This window comes from Eubalaena glacialis, chromosome 7 (assembly GCF_028564815.1).
Source record: "Eubalaena glacialis isolate mEubGla1 chromosome 7, mEubGla1.1.hap2.+ XY, whole genome shotgun sequence".
In the NCBI taxonomy this organism is placed as follows: domain Eukaryota; kingdom Metazoa; phylum Chordata; class Mammalia; order Artiodactyla; family Balaenidae; genus Eubalaena; species Eubalaena glacialis.
Window position 1 is genome coordinate 40325460 of NC_083722.1, and position 19731 is coordinate 40345190.

The 19731-nt window shown below is 48.1% G+C and overlaps 1 protein-coding gene across 1 annotated transcript in view; it reads right to left on the reverse strand.

The window, feature by feature from the left end:
• PACSIN1 (protein kinase C and casein kinase substrate in neurons 1) overlaps window positions 1-6649 on the reverse strand; it is a 63019-nt gene extending 56370 nt beyond the window's left edge. The window contains exon 1 of the mRNA XM_061195138.1: window positions 6489-6649. The gene's annotated coding sequence lies outside the window, so the exon portion shown is untranslated. The remainder of the gene's footprint in view (window positions 1-6488) is intronic.
• Window positions 6650-19731: the final 13082 nt, after the last annotated feature.

Genomic DNA, 19731 nt, shown 5'->3' on the forward strand with positions numbered 1-19731 from the left:
TCTGCCCATTCTTTTCTCTGGGTCCCCAGCACCTAAAACAGTGCCCAGCACACAGTGGATATTCGATGATATAAAGAAATGGTTTCTTCTTAGGTGTGATGATGGTATTGTGATTATGTTAGGAAAAGTCCTCATCTTTTAGAGATACATCTTGATATACTTATGATGTATATTCAGTCCACATTCACTTACCAAACCAAAGAATGAACAGCTGCCAAAATCACAGCATCTCGCGAGGTCCTAATATGTCACCAGCCCTCCTGATGGACGTTTAGTTTTGCCACACAGACCATTCCACCCGGCTCTCTGTATCCTACTAAGGGGGTGCCTGTAGGAGAAATCCTGGGACGTGGAACTGCCGGGTTAAAACTTTGGCGGCTACTGCCAAAGAGGTAGTGCCGACCTATCCTCCAGCTGATGGGAGAGTTCCAGTTTCCCACACCCTCTGCCACCTAAGAGCTTTATTATGATGATGACTTTCATTTCTCCAATGGATTAGCCTTATTTAGTGACTCCACCCTTGATCATCAAATCTCCTTTGTCCCTCCTGCATAAATAATGGGATGGATCATTTTATTATTTCTGAGCAGCACTGGGGAGCCAAAATCCACAAATGGGGAGTTACTCTCTGGACAGTGAACAGAAACAAATGCAAAATTTTACAGGTGTAGGGACTTCCCTGGTGGCACAGTGGTTAAGAATCCGCCTGCCAATGCAGGGGACACGGGTTCAAACCCTGATCCGGGAAGATCCCACATGCCGCGGAGCAAATAAGCCCGTGCGCCACAACTACTGAGCCTGTGCTCTAGAGCCCATGCACCTCAACTACTGAGCCCACGTGCTGCAAATACTGTAGCCCGCCCGCCTAGAGCCCGTGCTCCGCAACAAGAGAAGCCACCGCAACGAGAAACCCGTGCACCGCAACAAAGATTAGTCCCCCGCTCGCTGCAACTAGAGTAAGCCCGCGTGCAGCAACGAAGACCCAACGCAGCCAAAAATTAATTAAAAAAACTTTACAGGTGCAAACATTTACAGATGCAAAATTTTAAAAATCTCATTCATTTCTAAAAATGGACATGTTAATTTTTTTAAACTGTCAACTTCAAACAAGTATCCATTGACCTTTCCCCCAAAACAAGAGAAAATTAGGACCCCTAGGCTCCCTCCCTCTCTCTCTACCCCTCCCCCCAGCCCCCCAGCCCAGTCTAGGGTAGCCAGATTTAGCAAATGAAAATACAGGACACTCAGTTAAATCTGACTTTCAGATAAACAACATGGTTGGTTGGGACTCTGCTCTCCCAATAAATAAATATTAAAAAAAAAATTTTAGTATAACTATGTCCCATGCACTATGTGGGACATACTTATACTAAAAAAAAAAAAATTTCAGATAACCACCAAATTTGTTGGTTATCTGAAAGTCAAATTTAACTGAGTTTATCTGGCAAGCCGACCACAGCCCCCACCCAGTATTTAAATATCAAGTAATTTTAAATTTTTTTCATAAATTTATTTATATTTTATTTATTTATTTTTGGCTGCGTTGGGTCTTTGTTGCCGAGCACGGGCTTTCTCTAGTTGCAGCAAGCAGGGGCTACTCTTCATTGCGGTACGTGGGCTTCTCACTGCGCTGGCTTCTCTTGTTGCGGAGCACAGGCTCTAGGCGAGTGGGCTTCAGGAGTTGGGGCACGCGGGCTCAGTAGTTGTGGCTCACGGGCTCTAGAGTGCAGGCTCAGTAGTTATGGCACACAGGCTTAGTTGCTCCGCGGCATGTGGGATCTTCCCAGACCAGGGATCGAACCTGTGTCCCCTGCATTGGAAGGCCAATTCTTAATCACTGTGCCACCAGGGAAGTCCCAATATCAAGTAATTTTTATATTTTATTTTTTTGGCCACACCACGTGCCATGTGGGATCTCAGTTCTCCGACCAGGGATCTAACCTGAGCCCCCTGCATTGGGAGCACGGAGTCTTAACCACCAGACAGCCAGAGAAGTCCCAAGTAATTTCAGAATAGGAGCTGAGGGACTTCCCTTGTGGCGCAGTGGTTAAGATTCCGTGCTCCCAATGCAGGGGGCCCGGGTTCCATCCCTGGTCAGGGAACTAGATCCCACATGCATGCTGCAACTAAGAGTTCACATGCCACAACTAAGGAGGCGGCGAGCCGCAACTAAGGAGTACACGTGCTGCAACTAAGACCCGGGGCAAACAAACAAATATTAAATGCAAAAAATAACCCCACATAATTCTCAATTTTAAATAAATAAATAGGAGCTGAGGCCCCCTCTGCCCTCCCAGTCTTTAGGCATCCTGCTACCCCCAACACCCAAGCTCAAGGTCTCCACAGGCATCCCCAACCCCCACTGACAGGCTCCCCACACAGAGATGCCCCACCAACTTCCCTGGCATTAGAGTTCCTGTCTCCCCAGAGCCACCTGGGGCCAGGTTCCTGCTGGTCTTCTCCGTTCGGCCCATCTCCCACCTTCCCACCCATCCTTTCTGTTGGGGGTGCAGTCAGCACATGACCCTCAGCTGGCAGCCCCTTCAGGGATGGCAGCTGCTGCAGAGCCACCTTCCTAAGGGCACACCGTGGGCCACACCCAGTGCTGGAAGGATGCTGAGGTCCTAAGGCCCAACCATTCCAAAGAGACTGGGAAGGGCCCCTCCAGCTCCAGAGCGCCCTGGGGTTCCCTTTTGGGCCTGCATCAGAGCTCCACTTTTAAAAAATCTATCTATTTATTTATTTATTTATTTTGGCCACGCTGCATGGCATGCAGGATCTTAGTTCCCCAACCAGGGATTGAACCCCTGCCCCCTGCAGTGGAAGCGTGGAGTCCTAACCACTGGACCACCAGGGAATTCCCAGAACTCCACTTCTCTTTCCACCCGTCCTGCTTCCTTCCTCTGCTATGCACAGGTCCGGGGACCACTCCCCTGCCCGCATAAGTCCCAGTCCTGGGACCCTCACCTGCCCCACCAGACCCCAGTCCCCACCTCCCCCTTCCGGTCCACAGGTCCCTGGCTAGAAACCAGCCACAAAGTGCCCACAAATGGGTAGGTCTGGTGCTAGCTAATAGTTTTTTCTAATTTGGCTTTCCAGTACATTCTAGGTTTTCCACACAGGCTACATATTACTTTGGTAATAAAAAAATAATAATAATAAAAGCTTTTTTCTTTAAGAAAAATGTAAAACCAAACCAAGCAGCCCTCCTCCTATCTAACTCTCCCACTCCTCCCCCATCCCTCCTATCTGCTTCCCCAGGGAGGACTTCCCCCAGATCAGCCAACTCCCACCCCAATGCCTCCCCTGTCCTGCCAGGCCCACAGGCAGTTTCACTTCTCCACTGAAGGCTTTCCACCACCAGCCCGTCCTTGCTGGGGGTGTTATAGGCAAATTCTGAGGGGGTCCTTAGCTCCTATTGGGAGGAGAATGCTAAAAAGTCCTGAAATTGGTGAGGAGAGAAAGTGTATGAGGGGGACCAATATTTGCTAACTCATCCCACAAGTAGGAGCTGGGCTACTGTGTGCTAGGCACTGGGGACTCTGGGAACAGGACACAGACCCTGCCCCCAAGGACTCCACAGCTGGGGGTGGGTGCGAGGAATGAAAAGCCAGAGAGGATATTGTGTGAGGTGAGGTGAGCTAAGTGTGGGGAGGAGGAATTCATGGAAGCTTCTGGAAGGAAGAAAAGTTTCAGCAGACTCCTGAGGGTGAGGAGGAATGGGTAGGGAGGAGGGGGTCGGGAGCGTGCTTTAGGCAGGGGATCAGCCTGTGCAAAGGCCTGCAGGTGAGAGAAGTGTGATTTATTTGAGGAACTGAAAGCAGTTCAGAGCAGCTGAGGGCAGAGGTGGGGTGAGAAGGGAGAGGAAGCCCAGGCTTGCGGAGGGCAGCGGGGCCACAGGAGGGAGACTGCACTTTGTGCTCAGGGCAATGGGGAGCCAATGAAGGATGCAGAGCAGGGGAGTGACAGACTCAGATGTGCATCTTATAAAGATTTCTGCCTGCCACACAGTAGGTGCTCAAAGAGCCCCACTACTATGGGTGTTATTATTCTGAGCATCTGAAACCATCACAGTCACACATAATCATGCACACACTACCTAATATGTGGGGACTTTAGCCACAGAGTACCTGAAACCTGTGTCTCCACAGAGACGAGCCCTCAGCAGTAAGGTCCACAGCCCTCTTGCTCTTGCATTAGGGAATGCATTAGGGAATAATGGACTCTGGAGCCTAGGCTCAAATCCTAGCTCCTCCAATTTCAAACCGTGTGACCTTGGATAGTTGACCTCTCTGTGCCTCAGTCTCCTCATTTGTAAAATGGGGGTAATAGTAGTACCTACCTCATTGGGCTAATGTGAAGACTGAATGACTCCATTCATGAAAAATAGTTGCCTCCTGACACGTGGCAGATGCTGTGCACTGTTCGTTTCTACTGTTTTTACTGTATCCCTCCCCGAAAGGCCCCCAGGGCCAACCACTTGCAGGCACTAACCAAACCATCCTCCACCTCCCCCCACTAGCCCTGAAGCAACACACCCTTACTCTCCATTAGTAGGGGCCAGGACAGAGCCAGACGGGACTGAGGACAACTGGACACTCTGACCTGGGTCTGGGGCCTCGCCCCAGCTCCCTCGAGCCCAGTGGAGAGAACACTGGACTTGGGGCCAGGAGCTGAGCGCTGGCCCTGGCTCTGCTGCTGACCCTCTCTGGGCCTCAGTCTGCCCCTCTGTGAGATGAGAATAAGAACATCTTGCAGATATTTTACCAGCATGGCTGTCAAAGGAGCAACAAGGGCTGGGGAAGCTCTGAGAATGTCCCTGTCACAGACAGAGCCTTGTGGCTGGGCCAGAACCCTTGCTGGCAGCCTCCTCTTCTGGCCTGGGTCGGCTCCTCCACACAATCTTAAGATCTGTTCAGAGCTCCCTATGAGGACCTCAGAGGCTGAGGATGATCTGGCTTGGGCCTCACAGACGCCCTGATGCTGACCGGGACCCTCCCAAGGGCTGGGACAGAGACAGAGACCCTGGAGTGAGCTTAGCACCCCAGGAGAAAAGTGCCAACCCAGGGGCCTGAGGAAAGCCAGACCTTCACCAGGGCCTTCCACCAAGCCTGGACCAGCCAGGGACTCATACCACGGGCCCAAAAAGACCCTTTGGAGCCCTCAGGACTGCAATGTTTATCTCTGAATGCCATAGATGCCCATCACTTCTAGGCCCAGGAAGGGCTTGAATGGGAGTGTCTGTTTTTGGTAGCTCTTCGGTCCTGGGGGATGGGAGGAAAGCTCAAGATGGGGCTCACCCTCCTCCTTCAGGTTGCCAGTTCTTTCTCAGAGTTCAGGTTGATTCATTCACTCATCCCACATTTACTTGGTGCCAGACCCTGGTCAGGTGCAGGGGTGATGACAGATAAATCAGACACATTCCTACCCTAAAGCACTTCCAGTGTAGTGGGTGACAGACAAGGCATAAATAACCAAGCCACAAGGCAGGCTAGGCTGGAGAATGCAGGGCAGGAGGCAAGGATCTCACCTGGGGTATCAGGAAGCTGCCTGGAGCGGGGGGCTTGTGAGTGGCTTATGGACCTGTTGTGGGAAGGCCAGGTGGGTAAGGGATAGAACCTCCAAAATCATTGACAGTTCTGTTTGCACACCCGCCATGCCAGAGCCCGGGCAACGTGAGTTATTTATGGTTGTGCCCAGAGAAAAGCATCCATGTGTGTCACTGCACGTCGGGTGCAGAGCTGGGCAGTGGAGTGTGGGGGGCAGCTGGCGCTTGAAGTTTGGTCTGGCCAAGCTCTGTGGTTTGCCTCTGTGTCCCTCACACCCTGATGACCTTTTAATCTTTTCATGGCCTCCGCTAAGGCAAAACTAAGGAGGAGAGAGAGTTCTAACAGGCAGCAAGTGGCCCGGGGGTGGGGAGCAGGGCAGTGCCAGACAGACCTTGGCTTCTGCTGTATCTGCGGGCCATTCATCGTCACCTCCTGCTCCTCTTCCCCCCTCCCATCCCAACTGTGGGGGAAGGCGTAGACGGACAGAAGAAAATATCTTTAATTGTAAACCGGACAGGACATAGGGCACGCATCAGCTGCTGTGTTTCTCCCCAGCCCACTCTGGTCCACAAATAGCCTACGCACCAAGCTGGCATCAGCCGACCCACCCTGCCGGTACCGGAACAAGCCAGGCCAGAGACTCGGACGGGACCCGGGGCGTGCGTCCCACCTCCCCAAGGAACCTATTTCCTGCGTTTTCCTCCAGGTAAAGGTCTCCGCCAGGTCCCTCTCCCAGGGGGCCCAGCGCAGGGACATCCTGATACTGCCCGGGTGATGCCCGCGAACCCCGGCGTTTGCAAAGCACCCCCGGCCGCGCGCTCACCTCTCTGCAGGTAACTGTCCAATTCTCCCCTGTCAGTCTCTGCGCCCACCGCACACACGCACCCCCTGACTGCAGCCCTCCCTCCCCACCCTGTAGCCAAGGGCCAGACCTCCTACCTGGGGGCAGGCGCGCCCGGCACCATCCGCGGCGCCGCGGGGCCAAACGGGGCGTCTGGGACCCGGCCTCAAGCCCAGACGACTTGCCGGGGGAAGAAAAGCTGCGCCGCCGTCCCCGCCGCCGCGTCCCTCCAGACCTCGCCGGGGCTGAGCTAAGGAGGAAGGTCAGAGCCGAGGAGGAGGGGGAGGCGGAGGGAGGAGGCGCGCACAGATGAGCGCAGATTAGCGAGGCATTTTTAGCGAGCCAATGGCGGCGCGGCGCAGGGCTGCGCAGGTGAAAGCGCCGCGGCTGCTGAGGCGGCTGCAACCTGCTTAGGAGGTGCGGGGGCGGGGGGGAGACACGCAGCACCCCCAGCTCGCAGGCCGGCGTCCTCCTCCGAGGGGGTGCTCGGTGGTGCCGGGGCAGAAGGGCTCTGCGGCGGGCGGGTGCAGAGAGCACCTCCCTTGCACCCTCCTCCCCAGCCCTCCTGCGGGAGCACCGTAGACTCCGGGGTGTCTCTCCCCTCCCCCTCTTTGCCCTTTCCCCACTTTTTAGGACATTCTTCCGGCCCCATCTGTTTCTGCCCTCTCTTAATCCTGCGTCTTCTGGTACATGCGGGGGCGTGTATGGTGGGTACGTCTGGCGCGAGTGTGTGTGTTTGGGGGGGTGCTCTGGAGTGAGGGCCCCTCCTCCACCACCGTCCCACCCATAACCCCCCCACCCCACATCAGCTTCGCCCAGAAATGCCCCATTGACCCCAGGGTAGTCACTAACCATCCTGCCCTGGTTCTAGCTGGCCCTGCTGTCACCAAGACAGACCAGGCCACCTTCTGAGGGCTCTTTGGGGGGCTCGTTCGTTGTGACCCCCGAAGCCTTCACCCTTCCTGCCTTGAACCCTGAATGCTTCCGGAAGCCTGGACACTGCAGGAGGCCCTGGGGGCAGCTCTGTTCACTGCAGACTTGCAAAGAACTGTCTTGGATTTATAAATAGGATTTATTCAACACCTATCTATTGAGAGCCTACTTTGTGCAGGGCACTGATGAGAGGCTGGACTGCACCAGAGTACAAAACAGACACAATGGGGGCGAGGGGTGGGGGCGGATAAATTGGGAGATTGGGATTGACATGTACACATTGCTATATAAAATAGGTAACTAATAAGAACCTACTGTATAGCACAGGAAACTCTACTCAATACTCCGTGATGACCTATATGGGAAAAGAATCTTAAAAAAGTGGATATATGTATATGTATGACTGAGTCACTTTGCTGTACAGCAGAAACTAACAACATTGTAGATGAACTATATTCCAATAAAAATTACTCGAAAATACTTTATTGCTAAAAAATGCTGACCATCAGGGGAAAAAAAGCAAAATCTCTGCCCTTAGGTACTTCACATTGTGAGGGAAGACAGGTGTTAAATATAATAAATAGTATGTAGTGTACGCTTTAAAGTGATATGCACAACGTAGAAAAATAAAGCTAGAGAAAGGGAAAGAAAGTGAGGGTGGTCAGGGCAAGAATAGGTCCCAGCCATCTGCGGGGAGTGGGCGCGACTGAATCTGATGGTAAGCCCCTCAGGGGAGAATACAGACTCTAGTTTGCCACAGAGCTCACCACTCCCTCATGTCTGCACCTGGGCTTGTCACACATTTGTATTTCCTACCCTCCCTCTCCATCACCCCTCACCAGAGGCACTGAAATTCGTGACCCCAGTGACCCAGGGGAGTCCCCAGTGCAGCATGTATTTATTCAAAAAGAATTCTCTGAGCACTGATCATGTGTTAGGTGTTAGAGTCTAAAGGAACTGAGTACCTGGTGGGGGAGGCCAGATGGCAGCACCTACCCCAAGGATGAAGAGGACAGCCAAGTGAGTGGACAATGTTCCGGAGAAGGTCAGATGGCTCTGGGTTAAAGCCATCCAGGAGGCTTCCTGGAGGAGGCAGCATTCCAATGGGGTGCTGAACAATAGCTGTGATTCTAATGAGCCAGATGGGCAGGAGGCAGGGAAGGATTACTGGAGAGGCCAGCAAAGCCAGGGACTTTTGGCAGGTGGCTGGAGCTGGGGTCCTGGAGCATTTCTGGACACCCTCTGTGTCAGCGGTATGCAGATGTCTGGAGCTGACGAAGTCCCACCCCTATCTCCACCCCAGCAGTTCTTGGTCCCAGCTGCCGTCACCTCAACCTGGCATTTTCCATTGCCCCAGGAGGAGGCATGGTGAGCATGTAGGGGGGAAAACATAGACTTTTCTCCTTTGCTTGTTTGCTGGGTAAAGATGGGCATGTTACTTAACCTCTCTGAGGTTCAGACCCCTTATTTTAATAGCTTGTGTGACAACTTACTTAACTAATCTATGCCTTGGTTCCCTCGTTTGGAAAATGGAACAGCAATAGAACCTACCTCACAGGTTATGTATTATACAAGACAATCCAGGTGAACTGCTTAGCATGTAAGTACTCAGTTAATTTTGTTGTCTTTATTATGATGATGATTACACTTGCCTCATAGGGTTGTTGGAATTAGATAAAGAAAGTAATGCACCTAGCATAGTGCCTGGAACCTAACAGTTGTGCAGTTATTGGTGTCGATTATATTATCACTAACTACATGTTAGTGATAATAAATTTCTCCCTTTTGGTCTCCTCCAGTGCTACGAAATTCCCCTGTTAGATAGAACTTTTTTTTTTTTTTGGCTGTACAGTGTAGCATGTGGGATCTTAGTTCCCTGAACCTGTGCCCCTTGCGTTGGGAGCGCGGAGTCTTAACCACTGGACCACCAGGGAAGTCCCAGACAGAACATTCTTTCTGTGAGAGGCTAATTCCCCAAGAGGGTCTTAAAGTGCAATCTAGGATGGAAAGACTAGAATATCTGCCCCTCCCCTACTATACATATGTCATCCGGGGCTTTGGTGTAGATGGAATGGAGCCCAGGAGGGGTAAGTTTTGAAAAGGCAGTGAAGTCCAAAACATGGGACACTCAATGTCCCTTGGCAGCCGGGCATTTGGTGGAGGATAGCAAGAGCAGGAAAGGCACAGGTATTCACAAGTGATGGGGTCATAATTCAAAGCACTCAGAGAGGCTGGAGACTGGAGGTTCACAGAAGCCGGACCGGTTTGGGGCCATCGTGGGGTGGGTCTTGGAGGGGGAGACCTGATTAGGCAGATGATAGAGAGAGGGGGTAGGTGGTGGGGAGAGGGGGTGATGGAGCAGAAGAGCTGGGCTTACTCCATTTGAAGTTGAGGTATGCCTAGCATTGAATTAAGACCTTAGCAGCCCCAAGCCCTGAAAAAAATGAGAGTGGAAAGCACACACACACACACAGATCCCTTGCCCATGTGTAATCCAAAATAAAATGTTATTTTGGAAACTGACACAGAACTTCCATGCTTCCTAAAATTAAACTAGCTTCCTTCTAGATTTTCTGACTGCAAAACTTAGCGTTCATCAAAGCTAAACTAACCCCCCTCCCCATCTCCCTCTCTTATTGTTTTGTGCCCCTGTCCAGAGACTAAGACTTTCTCCCATTTCCATAGTTCTTTTCACTTTCACTTTTTTTTCTTTTACTTTTTCTTTCTTTTTTTTTTGGCTGCACTGCACAGCTTGCAGGATCTTAGTTCCCCGACCAGGGATTGAACCCCATCCCTCGGCAGTGAGAGCCCGGAGTCCTAACCACTGGACCACCAGGGAATCCCCTCTTTTCACTTTTCAAAGTGCTTTTCCCATCTCTGATCTCCCCCAAAACTTACTTTTCTCAGTCTCATTAAATTCTTTTTTTTAAAATAAATTTACTTATTTATTTATTTATTTATTTATTTTTGGCTGTGTTGGGTCTTTGTTGCTGTGCGCCAGCTTTCTCTAGATGCGGTGAACGGGGGCTACTCTTCGTTGTGGTGCGCTGGCTCCTCATTGTCATGGCTTCTCTTCTTGCAAAGCATGGGCTCTAGGCACGCAGGCTTCAGTAGTTGTGGCACGTGGGCTCAGTAGTTGTGGCTTGCGGGCTCTAGAGCTCAGGCTCAGTAGTTGTGGCGCACGGGCTTAGTTGCTCCGCGGCATGTGGGATCTTCCTGGGCCAGGGCTCAAACCTGTGTCCCTTGCATTGGCAGGCAGATTCTTAACCACTGCACCACCAGAGAAGCCCTCATTAAGTTCTGATCCATCTGGGATTCCATGGGACCTTCGTTTCTCACCTGGAGCCCCGAGCCATCCCTCAGTCAGAGGCCTCCTCTGCTAGACTCTCCATGCCATTCAGAGCAAGGAGGCAGGCACGGCCCACTTCAGAGGAGTTTTGCAGACAAGACAGAAAGGACGTGTAGACAGGAGGGCAGACCAGCACTGAACATGCATGTGGAATCAATCAATCAGCGAGCGAATTGGTGGTTAATATCGCATGTTTAGCCTGGGAGACATGGTAGGAGGTGGGGAGGATTTGAATTCCCTTTTGTTCCGTCTGATATGAAAGGCTTCAAGGAGGAGGTGACGTTTTGAGGAGCTCCTCTATTCTCACCGTATCTCTGGTTGGAAAGGAAGGGCAGGGAGTGTGTCCCAATTTTGGCAGAGCAGGACTGAAGCCCAGAGAGGAAAAGTGACTCTTTCAAGGTCACACAGCACATCCGTAACAGAGCTGGGCTAAAAACAGATCTGACTTCCGGTCAGGTGCTGTCGTCACCAGATTCCTCTACCTCCCCCGAAAATCTGCATGGAGGTGGGGCCCGACCAGCGGGAAAGTGATTGGCCCAGTAGCCCCAGGGTGTTTCATTTTCTGAGCTGCCTCCCAGCAGTAGGCACAGAGGTGAGCAGCACACCCCCAAGGGACAAAAGTACTTTAAAAAGAGCCTCACAGGGCTTCCCTGGTGGCGCAGTGGTTGAGAATCTGCCTGCCAATGCAGGGCACATGGGATCGAGCCCTGGTCCGGGAGGCTCCCCACGTGCCGCGGAGCAACTGGGCCCGTGCGCCACAACTGCTGAGCCTGCGCTCTGGAGCCCGCGAGCCACAACTGCTGAGGACCGCGTGCCTGGAGCCTGTGCTCCGCAACGCGGGGAGGCCACCGCAATGAGAAGCCCGCGCACCGCAAGGAGTGGCCCCCGCTCCTCGCAGCTGGAGGGGGCCCATGCGCAGCGACGGAGACCCAACGCAGCCAAGAAATTAATTAATTAATTTTTTTTTTTTTTTAAAAAGAGCCTCACAGCCCCTTCGGCCCCCTCCTTGTCTTCCCACCAGCTGGCTTCACACTCGCAAATTGGTTTCCATCACCTGCCTGGTGGACAGAGGCTGTTGCCAGCTGTACCTTGAATCCGGAGACCAGGGTGTTGGGAGTCTTGGAATTGTGGCTTTCTCTGTCCATGACTGATGCCAGGGGGGTTAAAAAAGCCCTGAAGACATATGATCTTGACAAGGCACTGAATCTTAGGAGGTGCCCAGGGTTAGGACCCAGACTATGCTTGAGAGAGGGTTCACCCCAGCACATACATAGACAATGGCAAACTCAAAGCATTTTTCTTGGACCAGGCACTTGTAAGCACCTTACACATATAAACTACGATTACTAGCCCCATTTACCAACAAGGAAACTAAGGCCCAGAGAGGCTAGGTAATTTGCCCAAGGTCACACAGCTGGTAAGTAGTGGAGCTGGGATTCAAACCCAGGCATTCTGGTTCCAAAAGCCAGGCTCATAATCACTCAGCTAGCAAAGAAGCAGACATTTACTGAGCGTCTTGCTATGCACAGGAGGATTTTACATGATCTTAGTACTATTATCCCCATTTTAAAGATGAGGAAACTGAGGCTCAGCGGGGCCTTTGGTGAAGCTGCTCAAAGTATAAAAAGGAAGGACCTTTGAGATGATCCTTAGGGAATCTGCTCTGGAAGAGACTTCAGGGCCTGCACACTATCGCCACCTAGTGGCATTACACCTTAAATGCAGGCAGAATACCTAAGCAGATGCTGGGTGCCGAGTTCAACATAGATTTTCTATTTGTGTTTGTGCTTTGGTTTTTAGTTTCTGTGTCCTGAACAACAAAGAGGTGTGGTTTGCTCATAATAATCTTTTATACTGAAGACGTGGTTGTGAGCAGAGTTCAGCATTTGTAATATCAGCTTCAGAATTAATACCTGGGGGGGAAGGGAATCTGTATGATGTGTTGATTTTTAGTTTTTCCAAGGGCTTCCATATACATTGTCCCATTGGACTCTTACCGCACCCAGCATTACTTTCACTCCTACTTTTTTTGATGAGGAAATGAGACTTGTCAAGGAAGCTCGATTGCGTTGGCATTGGAACCTATCCCTGGTGGCTCCAGAACCTGGATCATGTGACAGGAGAGGCCCATTGGGTAAAAGCCCCCACTTCCAGGCCCAGAGAGTCTGGGTGACTAGATCCCATGAGTCAGTGGCTGTCCTGGGTCTCGATCCTGGGCCTCCTCAATTGTAGGGCTGAGTTCCTCTCCAATCAGGGGCAGTGTTTCAGCTTCTACTTCCTCCAAAGCAAACCTCACCTGAAGGAGAAAATGAGGTCAATCAAAAGCACTGCCACGAGGCTCACTTCTGCAAAGCACTCCTCCAGCCCATGGTCTCTGCTTTGCTTCTTTTCAGTCTGAGAGCCTGGGGTCTTCCTTCCTCCTGTTTCTCCTTCCTCATGCAGCCAAGTGTTAGACCAAGGAGAAGAAAACAACAGCTCTGGTACATTTGCCTTCTCAACACCCTCACCCTCTGGCCCCCATCCCTTTTCATGCCAGCTCCTCCCTGTCCCAGAATCAGGAGGCCCAAACCCAGATGAGATGGGAATACATCATGGGGTGTAGGGCCGGGCACTGCCATCTGATCCTGGTTCTGCCACCAACTCACCATGTGGCCTGGGGTGGGACACTGTGCCTCTCAGATCTCAGTTTCCTCACCAACACAATGGGGATGCATCATGGCATAGTGTGTTAGAGTGAAGACTGCAAACCACCGGAGTCCCCCCATGGCCGGTTTCTTAGACACGTCATGGTGCAGCCATGCAGTGGAATATTATGCAGCTGATAAAAAAGAATGAGGACTTCCCTGGTGGCACAGGGAAGTGGTTAAGAATCCGCCTGCCAATGCAGGGGACACAAGTTCGAACCCTGGTCCAGGAGGATTTCACATGCCGCAGAGCAACTAAGCCCGTACGCCACAACTACTGAAGCCCGCATGCCACAACTACTGAAGCCCGCGTGCCTAGAGCCTGTGCTCTGCAACAAGAGAAGCCACCGCAATGAGAGGCCCGTGCACTGCAGCAGGGAGTGGCCCCACTCGGCATAGCTAGAGAAAAGCTCGCAAGCAGCAATGAAGACCCAATGCAGCCAAAAATAAATAAATTAATTAATTATTAATTAAAAAAAAAAAGAATGGGGCAAAAAAGTGATGCAGAAAAGGCTTCTGACAAAATTCAACACCCATTTATGATAAAAACTCTCCAGAAAGTGAGCATAGAGGGAACCTACCTCAAAATAATAAAAGCCATATATGACAAACCCACAGCAAACATCATTCTCAATGGTGAAAAACTGAAAGCATTCTTCAGTGGACAAAGATGTCCACTCTCACCACTATTATTCAACAGAGTTTTGGAAGTCCTAGCCATGGCAATCATAGAAGAAAAAGAAATAAAAGGAATACAAATTGGAAAAGAAGAAGTAAAACTGTCACTCTTTGCAGATGACGTGATATTATACATAGAGAATCCTAAAGATGCTACCAGAAAACTACTAGAGCTAATCATTGAATTTGGTAAAGTAGCAGGATACAAAATTAATGCACAGAAATCTCTTGCACTCCTGTACACTAATGATGAAAAATCTGAAAGAGAAGTTAAGGAAACACTCCCATTTACCATTGCAACAAAAAGAATAAAATACCTAGGAATAAACCTACCTAAGGAGACAAAAGACCTGTATGCAGAAAACTATAAGACACTAATGGAAGAAATTAAAGATGATACAAACAGATGGAGAGATATACCATGTTCTTGTACTGGAAGAATCAACATTGTGAAAATGACTATACTACCCAAAGTAATCTACAGATTCAATGCAATCCCTATCAAATTACCAATGGCATTTTTTACAGAACTAGAACAAAAAATCTTAAAATTTGTATGGAGACACAAAAGACCCCAAAGAGCCAAAGCAGTCTTGAGGGGAAAAAACGGAGCTGGAGAAATCAGACTCCCTGACTTCAGACTATACTACAAAGCTACAGTAATCAAGACAATATAGTACCAGCACAAAAACAGAAATATAGATCAATGGAACCGGATAGAAAGCCCAGAAATAAACCCACGCACCTATGGTCAACTAATCTATGACAAAGGAGGCAAGGATATACAATGGATAAAAGACAGTCTCTTCAATAAGTGGTGCTGGGAAAACTGGACAGCTACATGTAAAAGAATGAAATTAGAACACTCCCTAACATGATACACAAAAATAAACTCAAAATGGATTAGAGACCTAAATGTAAGACTGGACACTATAAAATTCTTAGAGGAAAACATAGGAAGAACACTCTTTGACGTAAATCACAGCAAGATCTTTTTTGATCCACCTCCTAGAGTAATGGAAGTAAAAACAAAAATAAACAAATGGGACCTACTGAAACTTAAAAGCTTTTGCAGAACAAAGGAAACTACAAACAAGACGAAGAGACAACCCTCAGAATGGGAGAAAATATTTGCAAACGAATCAACGGACAAAGGATTAATCTCCAAAATATATAAACAGCTCATGCAGCTCAATATTAAAAAGACAAACAACCCAATCCAAAAATGGGCAGAAGACCTAAATAGACATTTCTCCAAAGAAGACATACAGATGGCCAAGAAGCACATGAAAAGCTGATCGACATCACTAATTATTAGAGAAATGCAAATCAAAACTACAATGAGGTATCACCTCACACCAGTTAGAATGGCCATCATCAGAAAATCTACAAACAACAAATGCTGGAGAAGGTGTGGAGAAAAGGGAACCCTCTTGCCCTGTTGGTGGGAATGTAAATTGATACAGCCACTATGGAGAACAGTATGGAGGTTCCTTAAAAAACTAAAAATAGAATTACCACATGACCCAGCAATCCCACTACTGGGCATATACCCAGAGAAAACCATAATTCAAAAAGACACATGCACCCCAATGTTCATTGCAGCACTATTTACAATAGCCAGGTCATGGAAGCAACCTAAATGCCCATCGACAGACGAACGGATAAAGAAGATGTGGTACATATACAAAATGGAATATTACTCAGCCATAAAAGGAACGAAATTGGGTCATTTGTAGAGATGTGGATGGATCTAGAGACTGTCATACAGAGTGAAGTAAGTCAGAAAGAGAAAAACAAATATCGTATATTAACGCATATATGTGGAACCTGGAAAAATGGTGAACTGGTTTGCAGGGCAGAAATAGAGACACAGATGTAGAGAACAACCGTATGGACACCAAGGGGGGAAAGCAGCGGGGGTGTGGTGGGGGGGTGGTGTGATGAAATGGGAGATTGGGATTGACATATATACACTAATATGTATAAAATGGATAACTAATAAGAACCTGCTGTATTAAATAAATAAATAAAATAAAATTCAAAAATTCAAAAAATAACTACAAATAGATGAAAATATAATGTTAGGTAGTGATTAAAAAAAAAAAAGAATGAGGCAGTCCTTAACATTCTGGTATGAAACAGTCACCAAATATCTGCTTCAACAGGAAAAAGCAAGGTGCAAAGCTGTGAGTATAGTCACTACATGCCTATATATATGTTCAAAGTGATGGTGGAAGAATATATATCCATATTTGCTTGTAAATGCAGAGGGTGTTTCTGGCAGGACACAAGGACCTGGAAAGAGTGGTCACCTTCCCAGAAGAGAATTGGGTGGCTGGATGCAGGGCAGGGAGACTCTGCTCTGTGGATCCTCATATTCCTTTTTGATGTTTGAACCGTTTGAATGTATCACCTATTCAAAAATTTTCAATTGTACATTTTAAAGATAAAAATGAATACAAGAGGAGGGTAATGATAAACACCGTTCACATGGTCTTGCTCTATCCTCGACCCTATTCCAAGTGCGCCATAGCCAATGTCTCACTTAGTACTCCAACAAAGCTATGAGGAAGTCGTTATTATCATCCTCCCATTTTACAGATGAGGAAACTGGGGCACAGAGAGGTGGAATAGCTTGCCCAGGTCATGCAGGAAGGAAGCAGTGGCGCTTGGTCTGGCCCCACACTGCTGTACTGTCTCACATGCACAGCCAGTCCACGCCCCTCACAGGTATGTGATGAGCATGGGCACGAAAGCCCTTTGAAGAGTCGAGTGGCCTGCAAAGTGGGAAACCTTTACTTATCTTGGCTGTGACTGAGTGTATTTTCCCAAGCTGTCCCCAACAATAGCTCCCATCCGCGTGCTCATCCAAGTGGTGGGGTCTGTTTCTCCACCTGCCTTCATTCTGGGTGCCCAGTGACTACTTTGAACAATAGAATGTGGCAGAAGTGATGAGGAAGAGAGGGCAGAGCCCCTGGCAGGCTCCTTGGTGACAGCCTCCAGCAACGGCAGCCATCATGAGATGACGGCTCAAGTGTTGTCCGAGCTCCAACCCCTTGTCTCTCCTTTTGCCCTGATAGTCTGGTGGCACCATCACACCATCTCCGGTCTTGCTGACCATGTGCCCTGCTGCCCCTAAGCCATACGTCACCACTTTATCGCATCAGTAAGTCAACCAGTGGAGCGGAGGCTGCTCTGTTGGTTATCTGTCTCCCTGGGAATATTGGAAGCTCCTTGGGACTTGGCCCATCCTCAGTGTGGAGTGGGATGGTTTGGCCCCATCATGTGGGCCCTGGACCCTTCTCCATCCTGCATCATTTCTCTCTCTGTCTAATAAAGTTCCTTGTTATTTTACTCATAGACTAACTAAGACACAAATACAGATTGGTAGCGTTCTATCCAAGCCATACTTCATTTTTTCCTTCATTCCATCTATTGAGGGCCTACTGTGACCCATGCACTGTTCTGGGTGATGGGAACACAGTCATGAATAAGACAGTCAAAATTCCCACCTTCATGGAACTCACAATCTGGTAGGAAGATAGATGATAAGCATATACACAAATAAATATAAAATAATGTCAGGTGGTGATAGTGCTATGAAGAATAGCAGGAGTTCAAGAGTTCGAGATGGCATATTCTTTGTAAGGGAGGTCAGTGAATGTTCTGAGAAATCATCAGTACATCAAAACTTGACAAAATTCACATCTGCAAAATTTGATCGGGGAAATTACACTTAGTTGAAATACAACCACAAAGAAAACTCACAATTGCAAGACCTCTAAACAGTGGAACTTAATATGTACTCTCCCCCAGGAAAAAAAAAAAAAAGGCAATACATCATATGGAATTTTTTAAATGATTAGAAAAGAATGGATCCCAATGACAATAATCTCAGCGTGCTAAAAATCAAAATGGAAAATTTTTTACTGCGTGCCATAGAAAATTGCTCAAAAAATGATCTTGTGTTAATACCATTTACTCTGGACAATATTTTCTCAATGAAAATTGACAATGGAAATAAATCTGATTAAAATTTTATATTAAAAAAATGAGGTCAGTTGACAAATTCATAGAGACAAAGTAGATCAGTGGTTGCCAGGGGATGAGGAGAGGGGTGAAGAGGGAATAACTGCTAAAGGGTACGGGATTTCTTTTTGGGGTGATGGAAATGCTCTGGAATTCGGCAGTAGTGATGGTTGCACAACATTCTGAATATGCTAAATGCTACTGAATTATATGCTTTAAAATGGTGCATTTTATGTTATGTGAATTATCTCGTATAATTTATTATGTGAATTATATCAGTTAAAAATGGCAAAAACCAGTTATATTTTTCCCCTACTTTTTTAAATAAAAAATGTTTAAAAATTTTTTATTGAAGTATATTTCTTGTACAGTAATATTACATGTTACAGGTATACAATATAATGATTCACAATTTTTAAAGGTTATACTCCATTTATAGTTATTATAAAATATTGGCTATATTCCCCATGTTGTATGATATATCCTTGTAGCATATTTTACACCTAATAGTTTGTACCTCTTAATCCCCTCCCCGAATATTGCCCCTCCCTCCCCTACTCTCTTGTCCTTTGATGCACAAAAGTTTTTAAATTTTTTTTTTTTTTGGCTGTGCCGCGTGGCTTGTGGGATCTCAGTTCCCTGACCAGGGATTGAACCCGGGCCCCAAGCAGTGGAATTGCCGAGTCCTAACCACTGGACCATCAGGAAATTCCCAAAAGTTTTTAATTTTGATGCAGTCCAATTTATCTATTTTTTCTTCTATCGCCTGTGCTTTTGGTGTCATATCCAAGAAATTATTGCCAAATCCAATGTCATGAAGATTTTCCCCTGCGTTTTCTTCTAAGAGTTTTCTAGTTTTAGCTCTTATGTTTAGGTCTTTGATGCATTTTGAGTTAATTTTTGTACATGGTGTTAGGTAGGGGTCCAACTTCATTCCTTGGTGTGTGGATATCCAGTTTTCCCAATGCCATTTGTTAAAGAGACTGTCCTTTCCCTATTGCATAGTCTTGGTACCCCTGTCGGAAATCATTTGGCCATATCCACAAGTGTTTACTTCTGGGCTCTCTATTCTGCTCCATTTGTCTCTATGTCTGTCTTTATACAAGTACCATACCATCTTGATTACTGTTACTTCATAGTATGTTTTGAAATCAGGAAGTGTGAGATCTCCAACTCTGACCTTTTTCAATGTTGTTTTGTCTATTCGGAGTCACTTGAGATTCCATATGAATTTTATGATGAGCTTTTCTATTTCTGTAAAAAACACTATTGGGCTCTTAACAGGGATTAATCTGTTTATCATGAAGCCCCTTTTCTTACCTCTTTGAGGCCCCCTGGCCTGTCCAGGAGAAGCCTGCACAGCCTTGGGCCCAGGTGGTCCTAAGCCCTCACCCTGGCCCTGCCACATGCTGGCTGTGTGAGAGTGAGCCTGGGCCCAGGCTGATCCCCCAGGGCTCAGCTTTCCCATCTGAAAAATGGAGCGAACAGCTCAGCTCACTTTGCTGTGTTGTCAGAAGGACTAGCAATACTGTGAGGGCAGAGTCGATGCTCCATAAAATTGCTCTGCTATTCGAGTAGGCACCTCCACCTCCTGAAGGGAAGGATTTTTCTCCTGGAAACTTGGGATCTGTACTGGGAAGGAGAGTGTGGCACTTCCTGCAGAAA